Source organism: Sceloporus occidentalis, unplaced genomic scaffold, assembly GCF_023333645.1.
Source record: "Sceloporus occidentalis isolate IW3139 unplaced genomic scaffold, rSceOcc1.0.p SCAF_5, whole genome shotgun sequence".
NCBI lineage: Eukaryota > Metazoa > Chordata > Lepidosauria > Squamata > Phrynosomatidae > Sceloporus > Sceloporus occidentalis.
In genome coordinates, this window is record NW_028316985.1 from 74,516,772 (window position 1) to 74,535,475 (window position 18,704).

At 38.9% G+C, this 18,704-nt stretch overlaps 1 protein-coding gene across 3 annotated transcripts in view; it reads left to right on the top strand.

Annotated features, from left to right (window-relative positions):
* LOC149312328 (plexin-B2-like) overlaps nt 1-18,704 on the top strand; it is a 377,818-nt gene that overhangs the window by 189,354 nt on the left and 169,760 nt on the right. For all 3 annotated transcript variants that reach the window (XM_089524408.1, XM_089524410.1, XM_089524409.1), the window contains one exon: nt 3,216-3,273. The gene's annotated coding sequence lies outside the window, so the exon portion shown is untranslated. The remainder of the gene's footprint in view (nt 1-3,215; nt 3,274-18,704) is intronic.

The following is an 18,704-nucleotide window of genomic DNA, read 5'->3' on the forward strand; positions in this document are numbered from 1 at the left end:
ACAGTGACTTGGGAATCTTTATATATGTCTTAAGATCAGGCAGTCCACTATGGTTGAAAGCTCATATTCTGAATGGGTAGTGCTTAGTTTCCAGCTTGTGCTCAGCAGCTGTGTCCCAAGATCATTACTGACTGCCTACAGACAGAAGAGAGTCTTGTAATAACATGGCTGTGAACATTTCCTGTACAGTCACACTTTACTTAGCTGGCTAAAAACCCAAATGAGCATTCACCATTCCTCTGCTTGATTCTTATAAAACATACAAAGAGCTGCTGTGGAAAAAAAAATCTTAGAAGCTTTAAAATGGCATTATAGGCTGATCTGATTCAGCTGCCAGCTTTGAGTCCTGGATATATACAGAGGATACAGATTATAATCGATAGAGTATAACAGTGGTTCTTAACCTGTGGCCCATAGTCCCCTATTGGTCCACAGCGCTCTTACAGAGGGCCAGAGGGGGCCCAGCGTGTTTAGTTGCCATCCTTTCTTCTTTCTCCTCTCTCCTACCCACCCTCCCTGTCTCTTTCACCTGTAGCTGGAGGGAAGGAGCCCAGGAGGGTGACCCAGGTGAGTGGTGGGAATAGAGCTCTCCCCTCACCTGCTGGACACCATTGCTGCTAGTAGTTTACTTGGGCAGCTTGCTTGCCTTCCTGCATATTTCTCCTGTAGTCAGCATGCATGTGGAGGTATCAGGCACAGAAGAGGTAAGGAGCCTGGGAGGGCAGCTTGGGCAAGCAGTGGAGAACAGAGCCCCTTCCCTTCCCTCCCCTGCCAACTGCAGCCACCAGCCTCCCCATGGGAGCTCACTCTTCCTCCCTGCCTCTTTCTCCTGCTCTCCCACTGTCCTTGCCTCTTTCTCTTGCAGCCACAGCACTTATGGAGCAAAAGGCAAACTCAGCTGTTCCAAGTCAAGATGTATAGTAAGTGCAGTATTTGATAGAAGTTAGGGTTTTAAATCTTGAGTTAAGTCTGGGGGGTCCACGGCAACAAAAGATATTTCAAGGAGTTCCCTGGTAAAGAAAAGGTTAAGACCCACTGGAATATAATGTATATGATATAATGTAGAACGCTGTCTATATTAGTGTGTGTATGTTACTGGGAACAAAGAGACAGGCTAATAGTGAGCAGAATGAATACTTGAATGTGAACAAAGGGATAAAAAGTTCTATCAGCATTGGGATATGAGCAGATTTTAGCACTAAGTCTCCTAGCAGATGCAGTGACTGATGAAGTCAGGATGGCAGTCAACCAAAGATTCCAACTGTACTGGGAGTGACATCATCTCTAAATCTCTAATTGGATTGGGTGATATAAATGGGACACCATGAATGCCATTGTTTTGATTGGATCAGATAAGACATCTGTTAGGCTGGGTGGAGGCTAGGGAGGGAATAAAAGAAGCCTAGAGGAATCAGACAGCTTTTGCAATTGCAATGTTTAAAGAGAAGGCTCCAACATAACCTCCAAGTCAGGCTGTAACTGATTAACTGCCCAGACATGTTGATAGATACTGCTGTTGAGAATCAACAAGGGCATGATAAAATAGATATGCTTCCTGATTGTAATGGACACCCATTATGAATGTTGATGGATACATAATGGATGTTGTTAGATTTAACAATGCCCAAGGACCTTAACCCCTTGGATTCCTGTTTAGATATGCATAGCTAGATATGTATAGTTCCTCAACTAAAGATATGATATTTCTTAATAGATAAGTGGCTAAGCTATATTATTTAAATTGGTAATGTTCCTCTATGTCTTAACTATTAAGAAGCCTACTAAAGAGTCAGAGAGATAGAAGTTCAGTCCTAATGAAAGTTTAACATCTGACTTGCTATAGCTGGTAATGTAATGAATGAGTGATGCCTTGTATGCAATGTAATACAATGTGATGAAACCAAAATACCCAAATGTAATCATGTCCGTATTTCTCCCTATGGGGACTGTACATGTTTGTATATTTATGACTGCATATAATAAATAACATAAATGATTACCTACTGTATATTAGCCTGCTCATCTTCCCAGATAAATTTCATTGATTTCTAATACCTAGGAATGCTTAAGTGGAATGTTGATGTTAAATGTGCTTCTCTAATTTTAACACACTTTACATGTTGGAAGTCTAGATGGCCAAAAGGTGATAAGAGGACTTAGACAGAATCTAGATTAACTGACAAAACACATAGGATCCACCGTACCTCAGTCTAAAGAGACATGGGTGGGAAACCATGTCTGTTTCAGTGCTCCTTTGCTGTTTTGGACTGCACTTCCGAGAATGATTCTATCCATGGATATTTCAATCAATGGATGCAGAAGCCACAGATATGTGTGTATGTATATGTGTGTGTGTGGCTATACTAGTTGGTGTCTCATACCAAACAATGTACACTAGTTATGTAAAGGGAAGGACAAAAGACTTCTAAAGCCATCTGAAATTGTAATTCTGAACTGTGACATAACATAAGGTAGGCATGTCATTTAAGATGCAGCCCATTTTGCCACAGGGGAGGTCAGCTGTGCCTGATGACATAACTTTATCAGCCTACAGCAAATTCCAGTGATATTTCACAGTACATACTTCTGAACACCATAGCAAAATAAAAATTATGAAACAATTTGAGTGTGCTCTAAGCACTACAGAAAGGGTATAATCTTAAATGGCCATAATACAATTAATCTTTACTAGCTGCTTAAAAGGACTAGATGGATGGTTTAGAAATTTTGCATGAATTAATTTTGTTCTTTTGTATGCATCAGCAGACAGCTGTTACATTGTTGGGGTTATTTCAGAAAGATGTAATCATGCTAAACCTTGAGTATTTGGTCATTCATGTACTTTCTACAGCATTCTAGATCAGTATGCAAAAGAATCATATATCACCTTTGAGAATGAGAGAAAGAGGTTGGTAGCATAAGCTTTCATAGACTTAAGTCTGCATGCATCTCAGAAAGTAGTCATAGGGGCTCAACAAATGAGCAGAAAGGGGCAGCGAGAAACTGCCCCTTTCTGCCCTGGATGGAGACCACGGCAACCAAACACCACGACCTCCAAGAGGCCTAAAAAGAACCCGTGATATGTTATGTCATGATACTGGCTACTCTTATACTCACTGACGTATATACTGTATTCCATACATTTAAAAAAAATATTGAAGGTTTGGAAAAATATCACAATTACACAGTGTGCTGTATATTTGCCTCCCTTTTAGGTGAACAAAACAGGTAACCTGTGGAAAAATAAGTGAAGTGAAAGAAGATCCAGAGCACGTAAGTTCCTCTTCCTGTTTTTTTTAAATTACAGATTTCTTGTCCAAAATCAGTAATTATTAAACTGTTTAAGGTAGTAAGAGAAGCTTCTTTGTAAACCTAGAGATTTAACCATTACATTTTCAAATGCATTTCACTATACCATGAAGTAATGTCACATAAACAGTATGATAACTTTCTCAGGAATTCATGATGCATGAAAGTGACTTGATGCCATATGTTCTGTTCTGCAGCACATCAAGCTTAGTGTCCAGGATTGTGGGTTTATGTGTAGTAAGGTTTCAATTATTATAGGCAGTTGTGTGGAAAAGCATTACCAACTGTTTGCTTAATTATTAGCCCTGATTGCAGAGGAGTATTTAATCAAAGCTGTGCCATATCAGATCATACCTGTAGAAAGGAATGGAAGTAAATTACACATGAAATTAGTAGTCATGTGAACGGGGTGGGTGGGGGAATCCAACCACACTAGATCATACAAGTGTCTACAGTATGTTCTTTGCAAAGTCTTCTGAGAAAAGGGAAAGTGGGGGACTTCTGAGTACATAGATTTTGGTCATATTTCAGGCATTATGCATGACTGCTTGAAATTTTTATCATTTTTGGCATACTGCAGCACTGCTTTGATATAGCCATGGACATTTTTACCCAAGATACCTTGGTTGAACTTTTTGTTTCTTGTTTTTGACATATTGCCACCAGCCAAGTCTCCAAAGGTAGATGATTTCATTTTAGTAGAGAGATTTAGTTTTGAACCATTTTGAACAATGTTCTGTTTCAAAATCTGTCATATAATTTGTGTAGGAGAGACATAAAAACATGTTTTAAAAATGAATTGTGTAGTTCCCAAAGGGCTGGTTCACATTCAGTAGGCCAGTGAGATGTAAGGCCAAACTGGTAGCTTACCATCATTACGATGACAAGGGTTGTCTAGGTGGCAGAAAAGAACAGTCTAATGACAAACACCATAGTTTAGATGCAACTTTGGTTTAATTTTCAGGCTCTTAATTCTACTCTTAACACTAGTTGACCCAATGAAATAATTTGGTAGACTAAGGTCCAAAACACACTGCAGAAATAATCTCGTTTGAGACCACTTTAACTTCCCTGGCTCAGTCCTGGGGAATCCTAGGAACGGTAGTTTTGTGAGACATTTAGCCTTCTCTTTCAAAGAGCTCTGGTGCCACAATAAACTACAGTTCCCAGGATTCCCTAGTAGTGAACCAGGGAAGTTAATGCAGTCTCAAACTGGATTATTTCTGCAGTGTGATTTGGACCTAAGAAATATTAAAAGTGACATTGTTAAGATTCAAATAATATTAGACTGAAAGACATAGAATTCTATCATTCATTCTAATACATGATCTATTCTGAATGACTACATGTATTTAAGGTTCTTTTTCCCCCTTCTTTTTGACAGACAGTATTATCCCTTATACTTCTCTTAACTGGATGCAAAGTCATGCATCCTGGAGAAAAGTAAGAAAACTTTTTGAGAACATTAGCATTTTACCCATTTCAAGTATTTCTCTCAGATGTTGACCACTAATGGAACTAATGTAGTAAATGACAGAATTGTTCAACCACTTTTTAGTTCTTCAGCTGAAGACTGTGAATAAATATACAGAAATGGCATCTAGCATAATAGACTTCATGCTGGAGCATTTGAGTACAAAGTGATGACTGGTTATTTCAAAATTTGAAGCTGAATTATGAGGAAATGGAATAGTTGATCTATACAAAATAACTTTGGCTTTCACAAATGTGTCCATTGCCAGTTCTTCCTCCCACTACTTTATCAAACATTTACATTAAACCATTGCTATAATGGAGAACAAATGTGAATTTTTAAAAATTGTTGTCTTAGTGTAGACTGTATTTTTTGACACATGTTTCCACAGGGAAATAATTCCATGGAATGTGAGAAATAGCATTATGTTTAGAATATCTGGTGGCAAGAGCAGTGAGAGGTACTGACATTAGCCATTGTTTACTGTGTGTGTGTGTGTGTTTAAAAACCTGCATGAACTGTGTTGGGAATAACATAATACAAAATGTATTGTTTAATACTACATTACTTACTTTAGTTTCTTGTCCGGAACAACTATAATGTCTCCCTACTAGGAAAACAGTGCCCCAGACATATGTTCCTCAAGGTGTATTACGTGGTAGCTGCATAACTGAGTGTTTACAAAAATGCTGTATATTGCTTATTTGCATATGTATATTGCATACCTGGTATGTATATTGCATACCAGGAATGATGTCCCCTTCTTGAGTCAAATCATTGTGGCTTTACTAGTAAAATGATTTCCACTGCCTTACTGAAATGGTTAACTTCATAAAAAGTACACTAAAGCTGCATCTCCACTGCAGAAATAATGCAGTTTGACACTAATTTCCATGGTTCAATGCTATGGAATTCTGGGAGTTGTGGTTTTGTGAGGCATTTTGCCTTCTCTGCCAGAACTCTGGTGCCATAATAAACTACAGTTCCCAGAGTTCCACAGTATTGAGTTATGGAAATTAAATGGTGTCAAACTGGATTATTTCTGCAGTGTGGATGCAGCCTAAATGTCCACTAGTCAGTGAAATATAACTTCAGCATCGCTTCAGAGGCAAAGTTTTCACCTTTGGCAGCCTAATCCACAATTAGATAGTACTGTGACACACACATATCAACCCTTCTCTGTATGATATTTTTTATTTCAGTGGAATAAGCATTTCTCACTCTGTACCCCTTTGTATCTACAGAGTTCCTCCTGCAGTGTAGACAGCAGCCGAGTAAATATTATTCACAATTTTTCTCATCCTTGATAAGAAAATTGTTTCAAGAGGGTATACCAGTTCTGCTCCTTTTTCTATGTTTTCTTCACATTTGGGGTTTGGGGTGAAAATTTCATTTGTGGAAATGCAACAGTGCAGAAATGTAAAAAATTTTCACAGATGAAATTTTCTCCATAAGACCCAAAACAGAGGATTATCAGAAATTCACAAACCCACTGGTAGTTTCATCCAACTAGGAGAACACTTCTGAAATTTTTCATTTCTCTGTGTGAAAATGAAATTAACAAAAATTGACATCACTGGATAAGTAGCATCCTGTATGTGCCTGTCTATATCCCTGAAACCTGTGAATTATATTTTCCTCAGAACCCAGAGAGTTTAGGATACATCCTTTTCAACTGGCTTAGCTTTGGAAATTTACCAAATGGGATGACATTATCTCTAGCCATCAGCAGTTTCTGTTCCTCATTGTCTACTTAGAGAAACAACTCTGGTTCTTAATGTGCAAGAGGTTTTTAAGTGTTTTCAACTGTTCTAAATTAATGTTTTAAGTGGACTATTGTTTAATGCATTCTAATTTTTATATTACAGATTGTTTTAGCTTTGATTCTGTCATTCTGTGTATTGTTTTGATGTTTCAATGTGTAACCCACTTTAGGTCCCACGTGAGAGGAAAGCAGAACATAAAAAAATCTTTTGTTCCACAGTAAAATACTTCACAAACATGCATAAATATGGGCCTTTTATCTTGGCTTGTAGTCAGTAATATCAGCTCCTGCACTTTAAGTGATTAAATTTTGGCCTTGTCTACATTGGCTTTACATCTAGGGCCAGTTCTAAGACTGGCTCCTGGATTGGCCACAAAGACAACCATATGCACCAGGCTGCACCCAGTGTTGTGGTTCAGCGTTGTTTGCATGGGCCAGCTGGCATTACACCCATCAGCGTTCTCCTGTCCCCGGAGCCAGAATCAAACAAACAAGCTTCATTTATATACCGCTTCATACCGCCTAAGCAGTGTCTAAGTGGTTTACAACCTGTAGGAGCTTTATGGACAGGCTTCCTGGCATGCCCTTGTTTCTCCTGAGGGTGGATCTGCTGTGTGACCAAAGAGAAGGGAGGGTAGAGGGACTCCCAGATCACATGGCTGAGGTCTCTGGAGACTCCACCCATGAGATCGGGGAGGCCCCAGCCATGTAATCAGCGGTCTCCCTACCCTCTTTTCTCATTGGTTGCACATATGAGCTCACACTCAGAAAAAAGCAGTGGTGAACCAGGCAACCTGTCCATAGAACCCCTGCAGTTAATGGAAGCTGTGGCTCTGGGGGTATGCCATACCCTTTCCCTACACTGGGAAGGGGGATGGTAAGTGGCTGGCATGGAACCAGTGGGTTGGGCTGATTCAGGTCTGTTACAACTGTTCGCAAGCCATTAAACTCCACGCTAACCCCAGGGCTTCAGGGAAACACCGGGGTTCCTCATGACTTTGCCAACTCCAGGGCAAGGTTGAATTAAGGAGGAAAACCTGCAGTATTCTACCAGAAGTTGCAATGCATTGTGCAAACTGGCAGCACAAGTTTCAGGGTGAGGATGACGTTTACAGGCAAGGCCATAGTTGCCTGTTCAGAATGAGGTTGGAAAGGATCACAGCTTGAAACTCTGTTCCACCATGTTGGAATTCAGAAACCCTTAGAGCATGCCTTTCAGTACCTACAGGGTTTATCTTGTGTTGCTCCCAGACTGTGGATTACACTCTACTCATAACTACAAACAGTTGCCAGTCTTGCTACCTTTAGGAACAGCATGAAAAGATGTGAAGTCACATCTTTTCAATCAGTCCTTTTAAGGTTTTTTATTATTATTTAAATTGTGTAGATAGATTTAGATTTGTTTGCTTGTTGATGTTGTTCTTGTTGCTGGCAGCTCTTAGATACCTTGCCCATAATTGGTAGTGGAAAGGCTAGGTAACAAATTAATGAATGATTTCTGGTTGGTGCAGCAAATAAATATAGACAAGTTTTGACTGGGAAGAGCTTCTTTGAAAGGTTTTAGGCAATGAGGAGTTGGTACATGGAGAGAGGTGTGTGAATTTTGAAGACAAAGAGATGTGCACTGACAGGTAATTTATCTGCCTCTCACTGTTGCCAACACTTACAAATGCTAGCTGCTACTGGCAATCTGTACTTTGCTTCTTGCTTTCTTAGCTAGGTCCAGTTGCACAGTCAGCACAACCAAACTCAGCATAGGTGCATTTTTTTTATTCTTTGCTTTGCTGCCTTGCTTTTGGTAAATCTAATGAGTTGCAATATTTATTAGGTAATTGGGCATGTTCAATATGCAGTTTACTCAAATGGCCTGTAGTAAAGCATTAAATGTGTGCCTCTGAAAGTACTCTGATGTCTTATAAATAGGAACCGTAACCAGTTTGCTTTCCAGAATAAAATAGCACTGTTGATTCCAACACCCACACTCACACATTGTGCTTAGTTCCCACCATCACCATGTGTGTGTTTGTGTGTGTAGTGAGAGCAAAGAAAGTGGAGAACAGTAAACAAAATAGCAGCAAAAATAGTATTTTGACTGAGGAGGTTGCCACTTATGAGAATGGGGAGAAACTGGGCACAAAAGGCCTGTCAACTTAATTGAGCAGTACATTTGAAGTAGTGGTTGAAATTGTTTGGATTTCAAGTTGAGAGGAATTCCCTGCTGTTTGCCTTTGGCCCATCCTGGAATGAAGGAATGTTACAGCTGGCAGCAAAGGCACAAAACCAGAAGGGAATAAAGAGCTCTTAAACCAGTCCTCAATTAACTAGAATACAAATTTACAGTCAGTTTAAGGAAGAATAACTTCCTTAAGCTGATTGACCCTCTAGCCCAGGGCTGGGTTTCATGTGGCTCTTAAAATGTTGTTGGACTGTAAATCCCAGCTACCGTAACCAGTGCTGAAGAATACTGGAGTTACACTGTAAAAACATCCCATGAATATTGTCTACTTGTTTGACATAGTTCCTTCCAATAGATCTCTTTTGTATCATCTGCTATCTGTCCTTCCAACTGGAGATATCTGAGGTTGAACCAGAGACTTCCTGCTGCAAAACATGTTCACTATCATTGGACTAACTGTTCATTGCCGACAGTCTTTTTTGGATAATGAAGGAGCATATTACTATATGATAATGATGGATTTTGTTGTTCTTATGTGCCTTCAAGGTGTTTGTGACTTATGGAGACCCTAAGGCGAACCTATCACTGGGTTTCCTTGGGAAGATTTGTTCAGAGGGAGGGTTGACTTTGCCTGCTTCTGAGGATGAGAGAATGTGACTGCCCACAGTCACACAATGGGTTTCCATGGCTAAGCAGGGATTCGAACCCTGGTCTCTTGAGTCATAGTTCCAGCTGTCAAACCACTACACCATAACTGCTCTCTTAGTGACGATGCATTGGTTAAATACAAGCTCTGAAACGACCGTTTAAAAATGTATAGTGTTTTTGTTTAGGTAAATGGCATTTTGAGAGAATTTGTCAGGAAGGAATAAAGGCCATATTAAAATTTTCTAACTGGAAAGGGAGCATCTGGCAGAATACAGGTTAGCTACTTCATAGGAAAGGTGAAAAGGGGGTTTCTTTTCATCTTAATGATGTCCCAGAATGGTGGTGCATCTCCTGAACTGCTGTGCTTCTTAAGCATTCACATTGTGTGTACTTTATATCTGAATATGGAACTTTATAAATATATACTTTTAAAAGAACCACTTTGCATTTTAAAATGGCAAAGATATGCTTTTAAAAGAATCACTTTATTTCCTATTAAATGGCAAATACCCATCAGGACCTCAATAGCTTACCTGCAATGGGAATGTGAGGTGTAAACATATTTCTAGCCTGAGCTTCATTTAAACATGAACCCAGTCACATGAGAAGTACTTCTCTGTTGGTGCATTCCACATGGCTGGCTTCCAGCTTAAATTGAATTGCTGGCCCCTCTGAGTGCAGTACTGGTCATTTATCTATCCCATGCATATGCAAGAGCCAGAAGCTCCAGTTGAACAGAAAACGGAACCCGGGGGAGTGTATCACACAGAGTTCTGTAGTGCAGTTCTGTGGTGCAAGTCTTTGTATTTTAAATCAGGTCTTGTGTTGTGTTGGCAACCCCACTTATTCAGAGCTCTTGAACCCCAGTGTTTTGATGGATGTACAGTTAGGCTCTTAGCAGGTGACCTATTCTTCAAATGGATGGGTTTGTGCTGTTGATTTCAACACGCTTGTATTGGTTTCGGTGGAATCTGCAATGGGCATAAATGATTCAGAGCTTTCGTGGTTAAAATGATTGGAACTGATGTGAGAATAGATTATTGTTTGACATACAAATAAAATAGCCTTAAACATTTCTCAATATCTATGGTAATAATGCTTGTTTGTAAAGATTTTCAAGCAGTGCATTTGATTGTGTTTCTTGACTATAACTAAAGTTCAGGACACTTTTGAAATATTCGACTTCCAAGAATATAACAGAAAAAGACATTATGGTAGTGATCTGTATGTTGTTTATTATTATATTTCAAATTACAATTTATAGCTGTGCTGTGTTTTGTTTATCTGACTTCTATCTTCTTGTCCTGCTTGGCAGCTCATTTGTATTCAGTTGTGATGCTTTCCAGTGGCTTCTATTTAAGCAGCACATCTTGCATCCGCAGTTGCTAACCTGGGACAATTATTTCCGTTTTTGGAGACTGTTTAAAATGATACTATTGCTGTGATCGCAAGATCTTCTGCCCTGTGGATTCAAGTGGTTGTTTCCCCCTTGCTGTGATCCCAAGATCTTCTGCCCTTTGGATTCAGGTGGTTGTTTCCCCCTTGGGATCATAATAGCTCTTTTTTAAAAAAAAATTACATGGTTAAAGGAAAGAGTGTAAGGCATAGAGAGGGACTTGAAGATCTAAGGCCAAGATGATACTGATGTTGCAGAACAGGCATTGTGGACTTACTTCCATTCCCTTTAGAGAGTCTGTGCTCTCCAGAGAAGTTTTTTGGTGGGCATATGGACTGTAATAACAAGGGGAAATCTCTCCTTCCAGCTTCTGCTGGATTCTCCTGTTCCACACATGGAAGTCCTGCCCTGTATTGTGTTCTAAGTTGGAACAGTTGGTTTCACATGATCTTGAAGGAAATATTGTTCCTTCCTCAAAGCGGTAGAATTTTTTTTAATCAGTTTCTGGACATCTTAAGAAGCAGCATGCAGTGCTACTGCCATTTTTGTTAAATTTTAGCAGTTCTCCATCTCCCCAGTTTTATATAAATGTTTTGATCATGAGATCTCTACATGCCTCTGTGCATAACCTAAAGTGTTTCTCTTTTCAGAAGTTGGCCCCACACTAGTCCTGCTGTTCAAACTCTACTGAATTAAAATCTTTGAGGATTCTTCACAAGAGCTTTTATACATGTTGACTCTGTATGCATTCATGAATGACAATCTCAGATGAAATTGTGGGTGTCTGAGTCACCATGAAGGCAAACAAGATGTGTTTAACATCATAATGTATGAGGAGTATAGAGTGCTTGTTCAGTTGTATTATACTGTTGACACTATGAATTATTCATGTTCTTGAACCTTGTGACTAGAATAATCAGACTTTCTCTAAAAGTTCAATTTAGATGGTGATGGACAGATGTGCTGGGAATCAAATTTTGCCAGTCAATTGCCCCAGTGGGACACTGTGCCATGAAAATGACCAAAATTGATGTAAAAGTGGCCAGAGGTTACTTGCATGTTCAGTTTTTTGGGTTTGGGGAATTGGTGTTTCGGGGAGGGATGAGGGGTTAAATGAAGTAATCTTCCTAAAAGACTCTAGGAGAGTGGTTTCCAAACTGTGCTCTCTAAGGGATTTTGGACTTCAGTTCCCAGAATCCCAGACTATTGCGCAACATGGCTGAGGCTTCTGGGAGTTAAAGTCCAAAGTCTCTTAAAGGGCACAGCTTGGAGACCACTACTCTAGGAGGAGACATCTGTCCATTAAGAGCTGTCTTGTCCCCAAGAATTCATGCAGTGTTTGCATGCAGAGGCTTATGGGTCACTGGATTGTTGGGGGCCACAAAATGATATGTTTTGAGGCTTGAACTCAGAAATTCTCAGATGTATAATGTTCTTCCAGAGATATTTGTTTTGCATAGCCCAGTTCTTAGATGGCTTCTCAAAACAATTATCTGTAAGTCTGAGGCCTGTTACAGACTGCCAAAATAAAGCTGCTTCGGGTCTCTTTGGAGGCATGCTATTTAAATGATGCATGGGTCCTAAGAGTCTGGAGGTTGCGCCAAAGCCACACTCCATTCCTAAGCACTGGAGTGCAGCTTTGGTGCAGCTTCCGGATTCATAGGATGTATGCATCATTTAAACAGCATACCTCCAAAGAGACCCGAAGCAGCTTTATTTTGGCAGTCTGTAACAGGCCTGAAATCCTTTTCTGCCCAATTATACAATAAATATATATGATATATTTTAAATCTTTTTTTTACAGGCATTATGGGTGCATCATTTCTCTGTTTATGAGCCACTGCTGTATGGGCAATGAACTGATATGATTTTCCCTACCTTTTTTTTAAGCGGCATGAAGGATTAGGGCAGTCTGCCTCAAAGTCTCATTTTAATAGTTTTTGTATGGGCCATCGCCCTTTACTTTTCAGTTTTAATTGTTCCATTCAAACTATTGTGTGATGTGAACAGGTGTGAAGCCAAAGTACTGTAATTATAGATCAGAATGGATTATAATAACAAGCCAGTTTGTTTTGAATATACCATCTTCATTTGCTCTTGCTTGCTGTTAAATATGAAGTAGTGCCTGGAGCTTAAAACGCTCACTTTTATTATGCTCATATGAACATGCTTTACAAAAGAGAGCATGTCTCATTTTCTCCAATGAACATTTCAAAAATTAGTGTCTGTTTCTTGAAACCAAATGTTGAAACCAAATGGCATAACACTATCCAGTGAGTGTCCTATTTCCTTCCAAGTACGTTAGAACTAGTTAGGGGGGAAAAATCAGGTTGTTTTTTTCCAGGGAAGGATACCAAGAGCATCTTCTACAATAATCTCTCACAGTTCTATTAATCTCTCTGCCCTCTTCAAATAATCAACTTTGCCAGGTCACACTGTCGGTGAAAGAATCTCTTTTAGAAGCCTGGAAATCACCACCTGTGAAAGAGCTGCACCCATGAAGGTCTCAGGGACCTTCCTCAAGGAATAAATAATGCTGTTTTCCCTGTTCTGGAAAGCAAGTAGAGTAGAGATTTTGGAAGCCTGGAAATCGCTACCAGTGAAAGAGCTGCACCTATGTGGAAACACCATCTAAATCTCTGTCCCTCTGTTCACTAAGGAAGAGTTGCAGAGGCTACCTTTTTTAATGGACCTGAGAGATGCAAAAATTTAAGAATGAAAGAGCTGCAAGAACAATGACTTTATACTCACCCCCCAAAAAAGTATAAAATAGGATTCTACATTGCATTAAAGTGTGTATGCCAATTTATTCATTGTTGTATGACTTCAAGTTTTTTTCTGACTTATGGTGACCTTAACGCTTTATCACGGGGTTTTCGTAGCAGCATTTGTTCAGAAGGGGTTTGTCCTTGTCTTCTTCTGAATCAGACAAAGTATGACTTACCCAATGTCACCCAGTAGGTTACCATGGCTGAGTGAGGACTCGAACCCTGGTATACACATTGCTGTCTCACCAATTTATCCATATAGATGCAAAATTTGAAATGCTTTTAAAAAGAGAATTTCATTAATTTGTCTCAAAGGGGGAAGACTCTGTCTTGATGATCTGTCTGCCTACTGAAGTCTTCTGTCCAAGTGTCCATGCATGGACAACTTCAAGGCCCTGATTTTCCCCTTTATGGTTCTTTATGTTGAAATTAGGTATAGCTGGCAGATTCCCGGTCATGAGGATGGCAAATACCCCTTAATGTAGAGCCTTTAATATACAGAACTGTCCCCATAATTCAAACAGTGAACTGAAAATATTAGCCTTCAGTATGACTTTTTGTGACTTTTTAATTTATGATTTAAACATCAATATCCAGCTAGATGTTGTTCAAGGGTTTTTTGATAGGATGTGCCATTCCATTATCTTACGTTTTATATGTATTTTAAACTTCTTAAATATTTTTTTAAAAAAATCTTTTGTACCACATACTTTTACAACTCTATTTTGATTTAACTTGACACTGTGGCTGCCTTGGTCCTTATGTTGTGAGAAAGGTGTGATATAATTTTAATTAAATTAAATAATTATTTTGTAACATTGCAATAGAAGATTATTATTTTGTGAAGAAATGGCTTAAAAGTTGTGCATTGCCCCCCTTTTTTTGGTCTTACGAGTAAGCAAAAATTTTAAAAAATCTTGCCATCCTTCAGATATAAATTGTCTTTGAGGAAAAAGTATTCATTCAAAGTAGTAGAGAGCAAACTATTTAGAGTTTTGTGCCCATGGAGATTATATTTATTTTCTGTGTTTTTTATTCTGTTTTTTTTTTTATTGTGACATTTCTATTTCATTTTTGAGTTTTCCCTCCTTTGTGTGTGTGGTTTTTTTAAGTATAGCAGAAACACTGCTCTTCTGAGCATCAGCTGGGAGCAGAATTACATCATAATGCTACTTTAAAGGTGTGTATCTGTTATGCCATTCTGAATAAAGTGGCTTATTTTGTAAAGTAGGCCTGTGAACAGATACTCATGGTCAGTCTGTCAGATCCAAGCGTGATTCACCAGCCTTGTGTGATAACTCCTCAGAGTTTTAGCTATAAGAATAAGTACTCTCCCATATGAGAGAGAACTATCAGGATATACTGATCAGTGTCTAGTATACCCATCTTAGGATATGGAAGTAATAACAAAGCTGAAATTTTTGATGCCTTTATTTTTTTTTTATTCCATAAAATCACCAGTTATTTAGATTTTGAAGTTAATGAAACAAAATGTTCAGATGGGATATACCAGTCATTTCATAATATCAAACATTGCCATTCTCTTTCACTGCATTTATTCATCTTTACTTTCAGACTACACACTTTTCAGTCTCCCCTTTCAGCTTGCTCTGGTCATTATTATCACCTACAAAGCTGGATAACTTCAAATGAACATGAAACTCTACTTTGAGTGATCAAGGATGGTCTATGGCAAGATTCATAAAAGGGTCTGTTGAACCCTTCCAGCTCCATTAATTAGTAGACTGGCTTAAGCTTCTTTCTAGGCCGTATATTTATTTCAAAATGTCAGTGGTTTGCTGATCAATTATAGTCTGCCAGTTGGTGTGATGCGGTGTTCTGGCTTGTATCTTTTTCAGTGTATTACTGAGCTCTAGTGCTGTGGCTAGAGATGAATGCAGAATAGTGCTCTTGCCAGAAGCAAAATCCTTAGGGCACACACAAGATGATGTGGCTGAGCCTACTGGGGCTTGTTAGATTTTTCTTCCTGCCTTGTTGAAAATACCATCCTCTGGAAAATGATATGTCTTTATGAAATGAAATACAGTAGGTCTAAATTGCGAATTTTGCTTAAGTGAAAATTGAATTAGAATGTTGTTCTGTGAATTAAACCTGTACAGTATTTTGTTGCTTTGCGTGGAGGGGTCCTCATTCATATATTTGACTGTTTATTTTACACCCTTTAATGAAAACAATGCTAAAGCTGTTAAATGATGCTGCCAAAAATGATCCTAGCCTTCACAACTTGTGCATTGTCTTGAAAGCAGCCGAATGTTCTTCATAAATAAAACACCATTTCTGAAGGATATAGAAGAGCAAGTGCCATAATATTATTCCTGTCTTTCTTCATCCTTGTCAACACAGCCTGGCTAGGATTTTCAATAATGAATGTGTGTGGCTGCCATGTGATCAAGATAGAAGTAAAAACATGTGTAGGAATAGCTGAATTAAGGGTGCCTTTGAATGAAATTTCAGAAATAGTAATAGTTTGAAACCAACCAATTTGCAAGGAATGCCCATTTTTGATCAAATAGTTAAAGAACCTTTAGAACTTTTCTGTTGCCCATATATAACAAGATATATATTAAGAGGCCATGAGCTGATCATTGAACATGTGTTAAGCTCTTGTAAACCTGTCTTACTAGTGGCAGAGTAGAACAGAAAGCCATAGTTGGAAAGAGACAGACAAATATGCGTTGTAGAGCTCATAAATGATCTAGGGTTTTACTGAAGAAAAATGCCAGCTATCAGACAGCATACAAAAAAAGCCACCTTGGGTCCCTCCAAGGAGAAAAGCAGGATATAAATGAAATAAGTAAATAAAAATAATTGGCCATTATGCAAAAAATAATAAAATCAAATTGGAAGAGAGCATGTTTAACACACACACACACACATTCATTAACTTGCATATAGTTAAAATAACCTTTTCCCCATATGGGGAAAGAGAATAATAAACCTTCCGACTACTTTCAGGTCAAAATGGGAGTTCTGTGCATTACCAACCCTAGTCATGGAGGTTCTAAATGCCAATCACTTTGGCTGTATATAAGGCAATATATACTCATTAGATTGTGGAAAATGTATAAAGATAGCATCCAAAAGCACAAATAAAGTACTGCATGTATTTCTCCAGTGGCTAATTGAGTTGAAGGTTAAAAAGTTCTGTTGCTTAATGGGGATGGAACAGGTATGGCTGCATTTTAAAAGACCTGGAAGAAGCTGTGCTTCCTACATAAATACAGGTTACCTTCTCCTTTAAAGTTTAAAGATGTTTTCAATTGCAAGTGGAGTTTGGGAAAGCGAAAGAGCAGAAATTGGATTGTTTTTCACTTCTCTGCCAATCGGGCATTGAGAATGCATGGTGTCAAAGTGGACCCCCTCAAAAGGACCTGTAAATATTTATGGGCCTATACTGAGCTCTGCCTTCAGTGGAATAATTGTACCTACAATTCTTTGCAGTATAAAATTTGCAGTAGATTTTGACTTAAGGCAGGGTCCACTTATTTTGGCTGCCCTTGCTTGGCTTGCCTCCAGGGTTTCATTACTGACATCATGCTGAACTTCTGAGACTTGGGACTGAGAACAAGGGCAGAGTAGTATACACTTTGGTTGAGCCACATCCTCCTTCCCCCCCCCAAAAAAAAAAAAATCTCTTCAAGTACAGGGCAAAATTCCCACGCTCTAAGCTCAGAGAGGGGACCAGAGGACTCATTAGCTTTGAAAACATTTTAAAAGCAGCAAGCAATCTTGCTGTTTTCCAAGTGTCTCCAGTTACCAGCATGATTTGAGAGGGCTGGTTTTTCTCAAATAAAGGGGGTATAAACACACACAGAGAGGAACCAAATGAGAGAAAAGGAGAAAAAAAGCTTTGCATCATATGCTCCTACCATCGAATGTATTTACTTGAAGTTGAACAGCATATTTCACAAGGCTTTCTCCACTGGATTCCACATTGTTAGATTCCACAATTAAATCGTGTCAGAATAAAGCATGGAAAAGTTACCTCTTTGGATTGATACTCTCAGAATCCCACAGCCTGGACATGCTTCTAAACCATTCACTGGATATTTTTGTGTCATTTTGTATGTTCAAAGCCCATTTCTCTCATGCATTCAGTGAATGAGCAGAGCAGTCAATGGGATAGTTTGCACTCGACCCGACCCAACAGGGGAACTGTTGGTTCCCATTTCATTGAGGTGGTGAATCCACTGTGGGGTTTAACCATAATTTTAAAGGAGCTAGTCAGAATGCTGAGCCCTATGTCTAAAATAGGTTCAGCGCCTTGGATACCTCTTTCAAAGTTTGGATAAACACCCAGAACAGATTCACCATCCTCCTGACTGGATCCATCAGCGGTCAGCATATTTGACACAATTTCCAGTAATAAAGTGAAATATAAATAAAATATACTAAGTCATCTCAAGCCCTGAGACTTAGATATGGTCCCTGGTGTTTCAGATCCCACTCACCCCAAAATATTAACTTATAAATAACTTACCACTTGTCATCATGGGTGATATTTTGTAATCTCCCAGGTTTTTTTTTCTCTTGATGCTGAATTGTAGAAACATGTTACCAACAGGGAAAACTGAATTCAGTAGAGCTGACTTTCAGTAGCATAGGCATGCCAGCTAAGCTTAGATTTCCCTTCACAGAAATGATCCAAATACTTCAAAATTATAGCTTTGTATATCCCATAAAAATAATGCAAGTTGAATAATTATCACTGTGCATGAATAACAGAGGAATTCTTTTGTTTTCCAAATACTCTACAGAAGGGCAATGGGGAGACACAGAAACCCTCTGCTCACCTGCAATCATAAGATGATTGAATTACATGGAAGGGGAAGCATAATAGCACCCACTAGCTCTGCCAGCTTCACATATTCATTTGATAGGATCTGCATAGCACACATGCCGCTCTTATGAAGCCTGGCCACATTTGATTCCTGATTAAGGTTCCCAGATAACAGTGCCTTGACTCTCTTCTCTAGTCCTCAGGAAAATAGGGAAGAATTTCTGGGAAAGAGCAATGCCTTAAAAAGGGTGTATATTTTTGGTACACATACTGCTATGTGTTGCTGGCTGTGCTATGCAATGATATCTGCAGGGTCTCTAGGAGATCTACTGGTCCATATCTTCATGCTCCTTCTCTGAAACACTAG